At 46.6% G+C, this 14,597-nt stretch overlaps 1 pseudogene; it reads right to left on the bottom strand.

Moving 5' to 3' along the window:
- Nucleotides 1-524: 524 nt before the first annotated feature.
- The window catches only part of LOC119361390, a 92,171-nt pseudogene continuing 78,098 nt past the window's right edge, over nt 525-14,597 (bottom strand).

Genomic DNA, 14,597 nt, shown 5'->3' with positions numbered 1-14,597 from the left:
GCCGTAGATGCTCTCACCTCAGTATCTTGTACGTTCACTCGTCAGGTGATGTCCCTGGCTCCTCTGTAGTGTGTGTTTTGCTTTATCTATGAAATGGGGGCAAAATTGTACTACGAGAGGGGAATTTGAGTCGGCTCCAAGAACTGATTTACTAAGCAAGGACGTTTGTTCCATCACAAGAGAGCAAGAGTGTTACTTCTTCAGACCAGTTGGACATTATCTTCTGAAACTTATATTGGCAAAACTTACATTATCCTTTACTGTCAAGCAGTTCTTGTGTATGCACGTGCACTGCGTCTCCCCCAAGAAAAGAAGTCATACAACAGCTACTAGATGACTGGTGCAACCCTTGCAGGATCGTTGATACTGTATAACGCACGCTGTCGATTATCGTAACGGGTAGGCTGATGACAACAGCAACTACCAACCTGCAAATGTACAAATGTACAAGTATAAGCAGGCTGTCCCGATCGACCGGCAGGCTATGAGATACAAATGTACAAGCAGGCGGGCCTTGGAATTGATCAGCAGATGACGCACGAGTTGGGCTCCTCCTCGGCGCTGTGTAGGACGTAGCGCGGTGGCGGCGGCGGGCACCAGTACGATGGGTACACCCACACGAGTACACGACCTGTTTCTTGTCTCCGTCCTTCTTCTCCTCCTTGGCCGGGCCGACGGAGACGATGTGCGCCCCAGGGAAGAACCTGCGCAGCTTATCGATGACGTCGACGGGGTCCATGCTGCCGACCACCGTCATCTTCTGATCCTTCATGTCCACGCCCATGTTGTCGATACCTGAGAAAACCACGATTGTCGTCGTCAGAAGTGTCGAATTCAGATACCGGTGAGTGAATGGCCCCTAATCCCTTCCACGACTACGAAGAAACAGAGCAAATACGAGGCCATGACGACGGTATCGGGGAAGAAGAAGCAGTGGAGTACCGTAGAGAAGGGAGACGGCCTTGAGCGCCTTCTGCTTCTGCAGTGGAGTGCCGGTGAACGTCCTGCACGTCCAGTTTCATCACCACCTTATATGCATGCAGCCGCCAGACAAGAGCAAAAACCAAATGAGCAGAGCCGTCCGAGCAAAATCAACAGCCGCGGTTAAAACCAGAAACCTCAAAACCCCCCAACCCGATCGACCGCAGGCACACCTTCATAGCGCCGGACGCCGGTGACAAAACAGACGGGCGGCGGCGACAGTCGGCAACGTGAGTGTGTTATTGTGCTTTGTCTTCCCTCGAGCGATGAACGCGATGCACAACAAAAGAGAGAGTGTCTGCCGCATTTATATAGGCGGGACACGTCGGCCGACAGCGCCAAAGCTATAGTGGGACGAGAATTTGGATCCGCCTGCTCCATCCTCATGCTCCCATGTGTGCTCCCACTTCATCCTACGGCTATTTTTTTTTCTTTCCTTTTTCTAATCTAATCATCTTCCCTCTAATTTTAAGAAGATGGGCCGTGCCTTATTTTATTCCAATCAAATCAAACCACATATGCGGGAGCACCGATGGGCACACGCGGGAGGAGCAGCAAGTCTCGTTCCAGGAATTTGGCTGCTCTTGGCGCATGCGTCCATCCCTGCTCGGTGGCTACGTGAGATGTCCAATATCAGGTGAAAACCCAGACTTAAGTGAAAGCGTGGAAACCATACCACAGGCTGTTGGATCTTGTATGTATGGAGTTTTTTTTTTTGAAACAGGGCAAAATATTTGCCACTTTCATTCATTAAGCAGAAGAGAGTTGTCCGGTTAATTAACGGAAACCCGGACGAAAACCGTTACAACACACGTCCTCAACAAGGCACCATTAACACACACGCCGACCCCAGGGCCGCGCTCCATCCGAGCCGCCGGCTCCGTCACCCAAGCAACCCGTAGCCGACACTCTACAACCAAAGACCGAAGCCGCCGCTCCGGCATCCACGCCGATCCCGAGGCCGCGCACCAGGCGGGCCGCCTGCTCTGCTGCCCGAGCAACCGGAGCCGACACCCTACAACCATCTTCGGAGCCGCCGCTCCGATGTACAAACAGAAACCTTACACGCCGACCCCGAGGCCGCGCACCAGGCGAGCCGTCGGCTTCGTCACCCGAGCAACCGGAGCCGACACCCAACCACCGAATCCGGAGCCGCCGCTCCGACATCCACGCCGACCCCGAGGTCACGCACCAGGCTGGCCAACGACACTGCCACCCACATGACCAATGCCGGCACCCCTCCATGACGACGAGATCCGGAGCCGCCGGCTCCGACTTCCACGCCGGCCCCGAGGCCGCGCACCACCTGAGTCGATGACTCTCCCAGGCCAATACCACCCCAAAATGATGCCTCCAAGAAGGACCGCGACACCGGAGTGCCGCCATCATCCGCTCCAAGAACCTGGAGCAAGGGTTTCCCCCGGAGTGCGAGAGAAGAGGTCGAAGGCCCTCGAACGACGACGCCTCCAAAGAAGGTGTGCGGTGCCCATAGGCGTCGCCGCCGTCGGCTTCGGCCAAGGCCGGAGCAAGGCTTTCGCCCCGAGCAGCCAAAAGAAGCCCTCCCCTCGAACCGGCTATTGAGAGCCACCGCCCGCCTGAACCACCACCTACTGCCAGAGCCAAGAGCCACCGATCAGAACATCCTCGCCGCCGCCACCTGCAGCATGCAGAGCCGCCGACCAGGCCACCCCATCACCACCGCAGGAGCCAGAACCAGCCACGTCTGGTCAGATCCAGCGCCCACGCAGCAGCTACAACCAACCCACCGGCCAGCACCAAGCGTCCCTAGCACGTCCGAGGGCCGACGCACTACCGCAGAGTACCGGCGCCCCGAGCTCCAGTCGTGGCGCTGCCCACGCAGCCACCACGGCCGCCGTCGCTGAAGAAGAGGTCCGGGGCCGCCGCCCCGGCATCCGAGCATCACAACTCCGCCATCACGCGCCCAAGATCCACGCAGCTGGAGCAGCATCAGTCGCACGGCCGCCAGCCTCCCGCGCCAGATATGGCCACCACGCCCGCATCGGAGGGGCCACGCCACCGCCCGCGCCTGACTGAGGTGCCTCCTCTGCCCCGTCGCCGCACGCAGTCGAAGGAGCCCGCCAGGCACCTCCCCCGCCCGATCCAGATCGAGGACGAGGCGAGCCAGCTCCACCACCACGCCGCCCGGCACACGGTCCACTCTGCCGCCGCCGAGAAAGCGCCAGAGAGCCGTCGCGCCGCTGCGCCCGGCGCCAGCGCCGCATCCCGCCACGGCCGCCCCGTCACGCATCGAGGCCACCGCGTGAGGAGCCAAGACCGCCCCGCTGCCCCCCGCACCATCCAGGCTTTGCCTGGCCACACCCTGTGGCGGCGGCGAGGGAGGAGGAGCGGGGGTGGAGGGGCCTCTGGCGGCGGCGGCGTGGTCGCCCTCCCCGTCGCACGCGGCGCGAGGCGGGAGGGGATAAGATGACTAACTATACTAATGTATGTATGGAGTAGATTCATTCATAACTGCTACATGCAGTTTTGCAGAAAAATGCCCGCTCCCGATGAAGCTATTCTGCACATAACCCCCTGATGCATACAAGTATCAGAGCTAGCTCCTCGTCACATGTGACGCTTAGTCACATGCCCTTCATTGCGTCTGTGCTTCTCCAAGTATATGAGCCTCATATCACAGTTAGCTTAATTAGAATCATGTCCAATGAAGCTCTGCCCAAAAATATTGAAGTCTGCCCAGTACCTTGTAAATTTAAATATAACAAATAATACAATAGAACAACTTAAACCAATTCCCAGATCAATGTCGTAACCACAACCAAACCATTGCCCAGTTCAAGAACTCCTGACATAGCACATTCCAGCAATTGAGACCATTGCCTAGAATAGATTTAAGTAAGGCAAACAATACAGCTGCACATAGTGTGATTATGCAACATCAATCTGATTCAGTCACTCAAGATAATGCCTCACTCCAGTACACACTTACAAAATAGATGCGTCATTAATAGTGATAGCAAGTCTACACCTTTATATACACTAGTCATTGAGCACATAGCTCCAGTACACTATAACTTGCAACTAATAGCTCCATTACTCTAGCCAAGAACACACCAATGGAATAATTTTAGTCCTAATAACTTGCAGAAGTCGGTAGGGCCAACAAGCAACCTGAAACAAAAAAGTTTAATTGGTGAAGCCGTAGGAAACATCGCTGGAAATTATACAAAAAATTATAAACAAAATTTTAATACTAATCTATGAATATAGTTACATCAGTGTGTGTTGTATTAATTAGCAAGCAATTTTTTTGAACTATTCTCTAAACTAAGTCCAGAGGAATGTACCATAATCATGTCTGCTGCATTTCCTTGTCCTTGTTATTGTTCTTCTCTTTTTGTCTTTGCTTTCCACCCTTATCCCTGTACCCCTTTAGTCTTTTGATTCTACCCCTTGACCGAATATCATTTGGAGGATGGATATGAACCTCACTTGGAATGGAACAACCTAAAAATTCTTCAAATTCTTCTGAGTTTGTTTTTTCGCTGGAACTTGGGTACTCTCCAAGTGCAAAAATGTGATCTCTCAAGAATTGCATGCCGACCTGAGATTGTTCGCTTGTACTAAAAGGTCTTCCATCTTCTTACATGTTTCTGAAGCTAATTTTTGTATCTCCTGATCAATTGAACTGCTCTCATTGCCTTCCAATAGAATGCCGTCCTCGTCAAAGACTAGCTCAGTTTTGCAGTCCTTTCTAAACCTTTTGAGTACATAATGCTTTGACGATTCATTTAGCAGGGCAGTTCTTAGGACATGGATCGGATGACGACATGGGATACCATGGGTCTCATACAACTTACATGTGCAAGAACCTACCATGGTTGTTGTGTAGTAAGTTACCACCCTTAGTTTCTTATAGCCATCATGTATAGTTGCTGTTTTACCCTCACCATCATGTGCCATCATCTCAACAAAGCAATGATCCCTATCAGCAAGCAACTAATAATGAAAATCGTAAAATATCTCATGCGTGAACACCTCGCTGCCATGCTTTTCAATCGCCCATGATGTCTTCAACACATGCATCGTTTATAGATCACTAAAGTAGTGAGGGGGTACATATTAGTTAGGCAAGTACTTGCACAGAAAGGTGCCCTATAGGATTTCTATGGTGTAGTAAACCCTATGTCCAGACTTGGCCTAGTGTGGACGACTGATTCTGCATCAGACTGGACATCACAAATAGCCAAAGAAGGAGCCTTGCTCACTTCACTTTGGCATTCCATAGTTACTCCACAAAACAAGATATACAGTTTGTAAGTGGAATCATAGGAGCCACCCAATATGTGTCTTCCAGAATAGCATAAAATAAAATAAATGGCACAAGGAACATTCAAGTGCTAGCATTACCTAATCTCAGCATACTTTACCAATCAATTGCAATAGAAACTTACATCATCTAGTTCACTGTGAGCAACACTAGTAGCAGTGGGACACACACACATCTATAGTACCATCCACAGCCCGTGGATGTACTACTGGTTTCCAGAACCATCAGCATATCATTAGTGTGTGAAAAAATCACCTAGTTGTAGATGGTCATGACAGGCACTGGCAGACGGGTTGTGAGTGCCCACATCGGCTGGCCGATTCAGTTTACATACTTATCATCATCTAAATTCCATCTAGACAGTAGTAGTAGCAGTTTATATAGATATCAATTTTCATTAGACTACTGTCACATGCAGCACACACGCCAGGCATCGACACGCGTATAGTCATAGATGTATATAACACTTAATTGGGAGCAAGTAAATTATATCTCGCCAATTTCTTCAAGACAAAAATCTGGATAGTAAACTCTAGGAAATAAGCAGTTGCTGGCAAGATGCCACTACCTCGTCCCCTCTCCTATTTCCTTTTTAGTTGTGCTTAACTTGGAGGAGACAACCCAATGAGCCACGAGCTACTAGCCTCCTCTGTTTGCTTTGCAAACCTAGCCCAGTCTAGAGAAGAGGAGACCACTAGATGAGCCATTGGGACAAAGGAGAATGGGGCAAAGCAGAAAATATGAAGGGTACAAATCCTCATACCTAGGGACCCAAATCCAATTGGGGATTGAGCACGGCTGGCCGGAAAATCGCCGGAGAGGTATCAGCCGCGCCGCTCGCTGACCGCCGGCCCAGGATGCAACACTCGGAATAGGGTTGCCACTGTTAGCGGGACAATCACCAGAGAGGAATCACCGGCACCGCCCGCCGCTCGCCGTCCAGCGCCGAAAGAGAGGGTATGGCCGGCTCGACTCCTAACCCTAGCTTCTCACGGTAGGAAATAGAATGGTAATTGGCATACTGCTACGGGGAAAGGTACGGGCTCGGGTTTTGTACGGAGGAGCCGAATTCTTGCGGGGTTTAATTTGAAATTTGTACATCCTTTCATCTCGCAGCACACATTTTCTATCCAACGGCACAAGACCAAGTTTTCATGTTTTCGCTGAATGTACGGTTTCCACCAGATTTGTACTCCACCAGAAGATTCCCAGCCTATGGCCGACGCATGTGCCTGGAGCGCAAGCCCCGTCTAGGCAGGTGGTGGGCTTTGTCCTCTTCGTTTTTCAAAGAGGCGCGGGAGCAAACATCACATCAATAGTTAGACTTTTCTGGACTGGCGCTATGCCGCTCTAACCTTCTCTCCTCCTCTGCTCTCCCTCCTCCCTCTCTCCACTTAATCTTGTTCTTGTTCTTTAATCTCCTACTCTTTTTCCCCTGTACTTTTCTGATTGCTTCGCTTCCCCTCCTGCTATTTCGCCGCCTGTTCCTCGTTTTTTCCCTTTGCTAGTTAGATGTGATTATGGACAAATCTTCTACTCACATGGGAGATCCTGATCCTCTTCCGCAGAAGGCGGATCTGAGAAGAGATGAAGTAAATCAAGTCTCGCAGCTTTCCTCTCGGGTTGTGAGGTCAGATTCTGGGATTGAACTCAACATGCAAGCGTTGTCGATCAATGAGCCGGAGGTTGTTCATATTCAGGCAGAGCAGTACAGGCAATAAGAGGGTCAGGATGTAGATTTTTCAGTATTTTGATGAAGCTTGCATCTACAGGAGGTCCTATCAGGGTTTTTTCCCTTCAGGCTGTGCAACAATCTATGGCTAGAGCATGGAAGGATAACTATTATGGTATATCGCAATTATCAAGGTACATCTTTGTGGCTCATTTTCGTTCTTTGGGTGCTATTATGTTTGTCATTACTCGTCAGCCTTGGAGCATGGGTTCAGACAATTTCTTACTTGAATGGATGGATCCGGAGGAGCAAAATAGGAATATTCAGGACTATAAGTTTGACACTATCTATGTCACTATTCGGATTTATTGTATTCCCATGAGATTCAGAACTCAAACTCTCCTTACAAGCATCTTGCAGAGTGTTGGCCAGATCTCAGAATTTCATCCTATAAATTAGAGTATGATCTTTGCTAGGGAGAATTACATTTGGGGTACCATTAAAGCTCAGGTTAGTAAAGCAGTCAGAGATAGAGTTTGGGTTTCTTTTGCCAAGGATTGTGCTGGTTGGGCTTACTTATTCTACGAGAAAATTGGCAGAATCTGCACTTTTTGTGGAGTTATGTTTCATAGTGTTCAGCATTGCAAGATCATAAATAGTGTTCTCATTTCAAGAAACAGGCTGCAAGTTTCTTTGGAAGATATCTCACCAAATAGATTTGGGCAGTGGATGACTAATGCAGAGTTTATTCCTACTCTCTCAGGAGGAAATGTTCAGGTAGAAGCAAATTCATTCTCATCTTTCATCAATCCTCAGCTAGCAAGGTTGTAGAGGCAGTTCATAGAGGATCCCAAATGAAAAGGAAAGATGTCAGAAGAGGATTCTCCTGATAAAGGAAATCAGAAGGAATTATTTTTAAGGAAAATTAATGAACAAAATGAAAGAAGGGAAGGAGACAATTCTTCAAAAAATACAGAGCTTCAGACAATTCAAGAGCAGGATGGAGTTAATACTACTCTACCTAATTTCATTCACAGTCAGCGGCAGAGTCAAACCGGTGATTTAATGGATGCAATGGTGTTACCAGATACAGTTAATAAGGAGACAGATATTGGGCGAAGCAATAACATAGAAGGAGGGCTAGTTGAAGACTTGGGGGATTCAGTACAGCAAAGTGGTGCTCTTGCTGACCTGGAGCAGGTAGGGGCTGCAAAACAGTCAGGCCCATTATCTCAGCGGTTGCCAGGCCCTAGGTGCACGTCTGCAGAAAAGATGCATATTCAAGGACAGAGATATGAGCCAGATTTGGACCAGCAGACTGTCCAAAAAAATCCTCTTTGCCTCGCAGATATTCTTAGTATGTGCGTTGTGCCTTCATCTCACTTTGTGCAGACTTCCCCTACCTCTGCTATTCAAATGCATTTGGAGGACAAAGTTTCCAATGCAAATGTCGCTATTTGTCCTTCCCCTTCCCCGGACATAGCACTTTCCCCTTCTCCTATGCACCATCCCAACCCCTCGCCTACTCGATCCAGTCCCAAACGTACATCCGCCTCGCTTCTTGGTATCCCTTCTCCTCCGGCGAAGAAGGCTGCCAGTCAATCAAGCTTACTCGGTGCTCCGCCCGCCACGCAAGTTTTCATTGGACAATCATATCTAGCTAGTGGTGTGTGGAGTTGCCCCTGTTATTCGTGACGGTGTTGCCAGCACTGCGGTAAGGAGTTCAATAAGAGGAGTTTTTTTGGGGGGAGCTGAGTTTCCTGGATCCACAACATCTCAGCGGAGCTACCATTGATCTAGGAATAGCAGATGGGACATTCCTCCGAACAGGGAATCTGGAAGTGTGCGTCCTAATTTCCATGGGTTTCTTCGCAATCGTGCTCGTTCTTCCACTTGGAAGTGTGACAGCAGCTCAGCTCAAGTGGACAGTAGCAATAATGTGTGCACAAGCCGATGCAAAAATTTGGGGAGCATGACTTTTGAAGCTAGCACTGAACAGGCCAGATTAGTTATGGCTTTTTGTCAGGACGAAGGAGGAAGCTATGATCCCTCGACCCTGAGCGCTCCTTCGCCGTCAGTTAGTGAGGGTACAGTTAGATCCCGTCAGGGGGCTTTCTCTCCTCCTGGCATTGATCGCTTCCATCACAAGGATCTGCATGTTCATGGTGGCATTTGTAGCCCTACAACTCATGTCACAATGGAAAATCAAGATGACTCTAGTACACTGGATCTCAAGAAGAATCAGTCTGGACATAACATGGAGTTGGATGATGATGCACATAGGAACTTAGCGCAATCCTTTTCTCGGGCAGCGACGCATGGCCCTAACGCGCCTAGGACGCCATGAAAGCCATAGCTTGGAATTGCCGAGGTATGGGCCGGGGCCTCGGTAGTGATCGAATGTTGTTCCTGGCGAATCTGATCCTTTCTACAAAAGCTCAGGTAATATTTGTTTCGGAAATCAAATCTTCGAAGGTTCATTCGGTTGATCTTGTGAATAGGTTTGATGTGGCTAATAGTTTTGTTGTTCCTTCTAGAGGTGCTTCAGGAGGGCTCTGGCTTATGTGGAATGACGATCTTAAAGTCTATATTCATAGTTCCTCCTTTCACTTTATCCTAGCCAATGTAGTTCATCTAGCCTCGGGGGTTCACTTTTGTTTGATATGTATATATGGTGATCCTTATCATAGGTAGACTAGTGCCATTTGGAATCAGGTTTCCACTTTTGTGTATGATAACCTCGGAAAACCTATGGTCTGTATGGGAGACCTTAATGATATTTTGTATGATACGGATGGCTGTAATGGTAGTGTAAATTATTTGCGTATGTCTGATTTTTTCTATTGTCAAAAACTATGGTTTCTTTGACATTGGTTTTAGTGGTCCTGCTTACACGTGGCGCAGTAAGCAGCACACTGTTAACCCTATTTACACACGTTTGGATCGTTGTCTTGTTAATGCTGATTGGTGTGCTCATTATCCCAATACTAAGGTGCTTAATTTACCTATCATCGTTAGTGACCATGCTCCCATACTTATTTCTACTGATGGTATTTTTGTTAAACCTAAGCAGACTTTCAAATTTGAAAATTGGTAGTTAATGGAGAAGGATTTTAGTAGCTTTGCTAAGTCTGCTTGGAACAATGCTAGAGCAGGTTCTTTTGTTGCAAAAACCTCTTCGTTGGCAGGGGCTTTGAAAACTTGGTGTAGGAAGAAGAAACCTTTTCAGCAAGAGCTTAAGGAACTAGAATCTAGTATCAAGCAGATTCAGGAGCTTCCAATCAATCAACAAGATCATGCTTTAGAAAATTCGCTTATTCTTAGGTATGAGCAAACTCTCTCTAAACTGAATAGTTTCTATAAGCAAAGAAGTAAGAAAGGATGGGCTACTGATGGTGATCGTAATATGAAATTTTTTCATCAAGTTATGCTTAAGCGAAGGAAAAGGAATACTATTTGCTCGGTTAAGGATCAAAATAATATTGTGCATTTTAAGCCTAGTCTCATTGCTAATACCTTTGTTAATTATTTTAGATATATCTTCTCTTCCACTCATATCAACTGTGGTAGACCTTTTCTTGCTTCTCACTTACCGGAGGGCTCTTTGGACCCTACTTATTTAATTCCAGATAAAAATGAGGTCTTGCAGATTTGAAGGACATGAAGTTAAATGCTTCTCCAGGGCCAGATGGTTTTAATGTCGAGTTTTATTTGGCTACTTGGGATTGGATAGGAGACGATGTCACTCAATTGGTAGTCAATTTTTATAGAACAGGTATATTGCCCTCTCACGTGAGTGATACAAACATTGCTCTCATTCCTAAAAAAACTCGTTCCCCAGGTTACTATGGATTATCGTTCCATTAGTCTTTGCAATGTTATTTATAAAATCATTGCCAAATCTTTAGCTAATCGTCTTAAGCCTCATCTTCCAGATTATATTGACCCTGCTCAACAAGCTTTCATTGAAGGTAGAAGAATTAGTGACAATATCATTATTGCTTAAGAGATTTCCCACTCTTTTGCTCTTTGTTCTTGGAATCACCTTTCTTTCATGCTTAAAATTGATCTTGCTAAGGCTTTCGATTGTTTAGAATGGAGCTTCATTGTTTCAGCTCTTGCACGCAAAGGATTGCATGCTCATTTCATAAATTTGACTTATGAGTGCATTTCTTCTCCAACTTTTTCTGTGGTCATTAATGGTAGGCCTTCTCATAAATTCAAAAGTTCTAGGGGTATTCGTCAAGGTTGTCCTATGTCCCCTTATTTGTTTGTTATTGCCATTAATGAATTATCTCTTGCTCTTAACGAAGCTTTAGCCGCTCATAGTCTACATGGTATTCTGCTTGGACCAAATTGCCCCCGATTCACTCTCTTTTGTTTGCAGATGATTTGTTGGTATGTGGTCAACCTATTGTTCAGGAAGCTAATGCTATGGCCAACACTATCAATCATTTTTGTTCCGTGTCAGGTCAAACTCCAAATTGGGCCAAGTCTGCTATTATGTTTAGTGCTCATGTTAGTCAGGCTGTTATTCAAGATATTAAGCAGATTTTTCCTGTTTCTAACATGGATGCTAAATTTTCTCATCTTGGTCATCCTCTTATTCTTCCTGCTAATAATAGATCTGTGGCTTACAATTTTGTTTTGGATAAATTCATGAATAAGCTTCCTGCTTATAAGGCCAACTTGCTCTCTCATGCAGCTAGGCTTGAATTGATTAGATCAGTTTTTTCTGCAATTCCTGTTTACTATATGGCTAATATTTTATTTCCTAAGAAGTTTATAGCCAAAATCACTTCTATTATTAGGAACTTTTGGTGGACAGGTATTAGAGAGCATAATTCTAGCAAAAGCTTGTGTCTTAGGGCTTGGAAGGATATTTGTAATTCCAAAAATGAGGGTGGCCTTGGTATTAGAAACTTACAAGCCATTAATGAAGGCCTGATGCTTGCAGCTGCTTGGTGTATAGCAAAAGATTCTTCTTCCTATCTTCATCTTGTTCTTAAGTCCAAATACTTCCATGATGCTTCCATATGGACTGCTAGCCCTTCCAATCCAAAATCAGCCTTTTGGTCCTCCATTCTCAAAATGCTGCCCAAACTCAAAGCTCATTCTTTTTATAGATTACTCAAGGTAATATTTCTATATGGAGCACCCCTTGGTGCTCGCGTTGGAATGCTATTTATGATCATCTTATTACTCAACCTTGAGGATATAGTTACCCTTCTCTTGTTAAAGATCTTTGGTTTCCTGATAGAAAAGAATGGAATTCTACCCTCATTTATTCTCTTTTCCAACAACCTCTTCCTTCTACTATTATGCAGACTGATATTATTCAAGAGGACAGTCCGGATATTCTGTGTTGAGACCTTACCCCTAATGGTATTTGTACTTCTAAATCTACTTATAAGCTGTGTTTGCAGGATATTCATGCCAATCCTAGATTTGCACCTTCTCAGGTATCTTTGCAGGTCAAGAATCTTCTAAATGAGGTCCGGAAACAAAAGATGATGATTCCAAGGGTTAAAACTTTTGCTTGGAGGCTTCTTCGAAAAGCTCTTCCCACAGGTTTGAGAGCTGGCCGCTTCTCTGTGCAGATCTCTCTACTTTGTAGCAGGTGCGGTCAGCCTGAGGATGAGATGCATTTATTTTTTCTTTGTGATTTTTCTAGAGCCGCTTGGTTTCTGAATCCTTGGTGCATTAGAATGGATATTTTAGTTCAAAGTAATCCTAATATTCACAGTATTTTCCTTGCTTTGATTAATATGAATCATCCACATGCTTCTTTACCCAATATTCTCAACTTTATGTGGTGTCTTTGGAAAGCTAGGAATGATTATCTTTTTAGTAGGAATAGCATTCTTCCTTATCATATTAACACTGCTGCTATAACCCTTTCTAATGAACTCGATGATTCTATACATATTTCTTCTCAGCTCAAATCCAAAGAGATTGTCGGTGCTTTACCTCTTACTAATCAGATTCCTATGCAGGAGAAAACGATTAAGTCTGATCTTCTAGTTACAGGACCAAGAGTATACTCTGATGCAGCATTTAGGTGCAAAAAAATTCCAGACTTGACTGAAGGATCTGTATCTACTGGAATTGGAGTTTACCTCTCTTTGCCACAAGACCAATTGGAGGTCAATGTGCAGATCCAAGCTTCTACTATTATCACAGATACACCTTTACAAGCTGAAGCTTTGGCGCTTCTTTTGGCGGCTCAAGTGGCCAAACAGCTATGCATTTCTCAGCCCACTTTCCTCACTGACAATCTGCCTTTGGCGTCATGGGCGGCTAGCAGGAAGATTAAGGAATCTACTACTCCTTGGACTATAAGAAAAATTCTGGCTGAGTTTTTCTGCTACTCCTCAGATCTTCAGTCCCAGGTGTTTCACATCTCTAGGGAGATCAATGGTATTGCACACAATGTAGCTCACCAGGTTCTAACATCAGTGGTAGAACCTGATATATGTTGTTTCGCTTCAGCTCATCGGAATATGACTTGCCCTGTAGTTTCTCTTCTCTCTTCTTTTCAATTTCAGCGCTTTGTAATTCATGTTGTACGTTGTTACTGAGTTGAAATGAGAAAGTTTGGTGCCTCGTGCGCCTTCTGTTGTTAAAAAAAAACATCAACAGTTAGGAACCCACCACGAAGCTGCCTCCCTCCCCCTCCGTGCCGGATCGACCGTCCGTTCCAGGAGCTACAGGAACGGATAAGCGCGCAGCCGTTGGATAACGCACGGGTTTCTCGTCTCCTCCCTTTCGGCCCGGCTGATTGTGTCTGATCACTCACTGATCGATCAGGTGGATGTGGCAGCCGGATCCGCCACGTACCAGGATGATGAACAGTGCGGGCGCAATGCACGATCCACAAGGAAAGGCAGGGGCTTGTCTGGTACTGTAGCTAAGCGCACTGTTCATACTTCATCGTGAACTCTGCTGCTGAAAGATGGCGACAGATGGCCGCGATGACCTACACCTACACGTACCTACGTCCATCCGTCAGGCCATACATATCGGGGGACCTGCCGGTCTTGGCCGATCCGGTGCCGGAGTGCCAGTGCGTCGCCAGCTGACACCGGCAGCGACCGTGGCTCCTGGTCGACCTGGCCGCCATTAGAGCACCTGTACTGCACTGAATGGGAATGAAAATGGCAGGACCGAAGAGCGTAGAAAACTTGAGCGGGTGACCACGACTGCTGCGGAATGCCAGTACTGAACCGTACGTCCTGTGAATAAATCTCCATCGTCGCACGAGAAACCGAGAGCCGAGAAGATCGCACCGCACGAGAAACCGGCCATCCGGTCCTGTAGCTACACCGGTGCGTGATCAATCACGTACGAAGAGCCGAGAAGATCGCAAAAATCTAGCGCCTGGAAGAAATCTAGCTCTCATGGTCCGGTGCCAGACCGCCCAATATTCTACAGCTGTACCGTAGAACAGAGATGCCTCAAAGAAGAAGAGAAAAGTAAAATCCGACAATATGTGTTTCTGTTTCTCTTTTCCATCAGGGCATGTACAATGGTTCTATCTTAAGCATGCCACGTAGAATAAATGATGAGGTGGAGGAGAGAGAAAACATAAGAAAAGGTTTGCCTTCTCTTATTTAAGAGAAGACAAGAGATGAT

The sequence above is a fragment of the Triticum dicoccoides genome, chromosome 2B (assembly GCF_002162155.2).
Source record: "Triticum dicoccoides isolate Atlit2015 ecotype Zavitan chromosome 2B, WEW_v2.0, whole genome shotgun sequence".
NCBI lineage: Eukaryota > Viridiplantae > Streptophyta > Magnoliopsida > Poales > Poaceae > Triticum > Triticum dicoccoides.
This window is presented reverse-complemented; position numbering and strand designations above follow the sequence as displayed.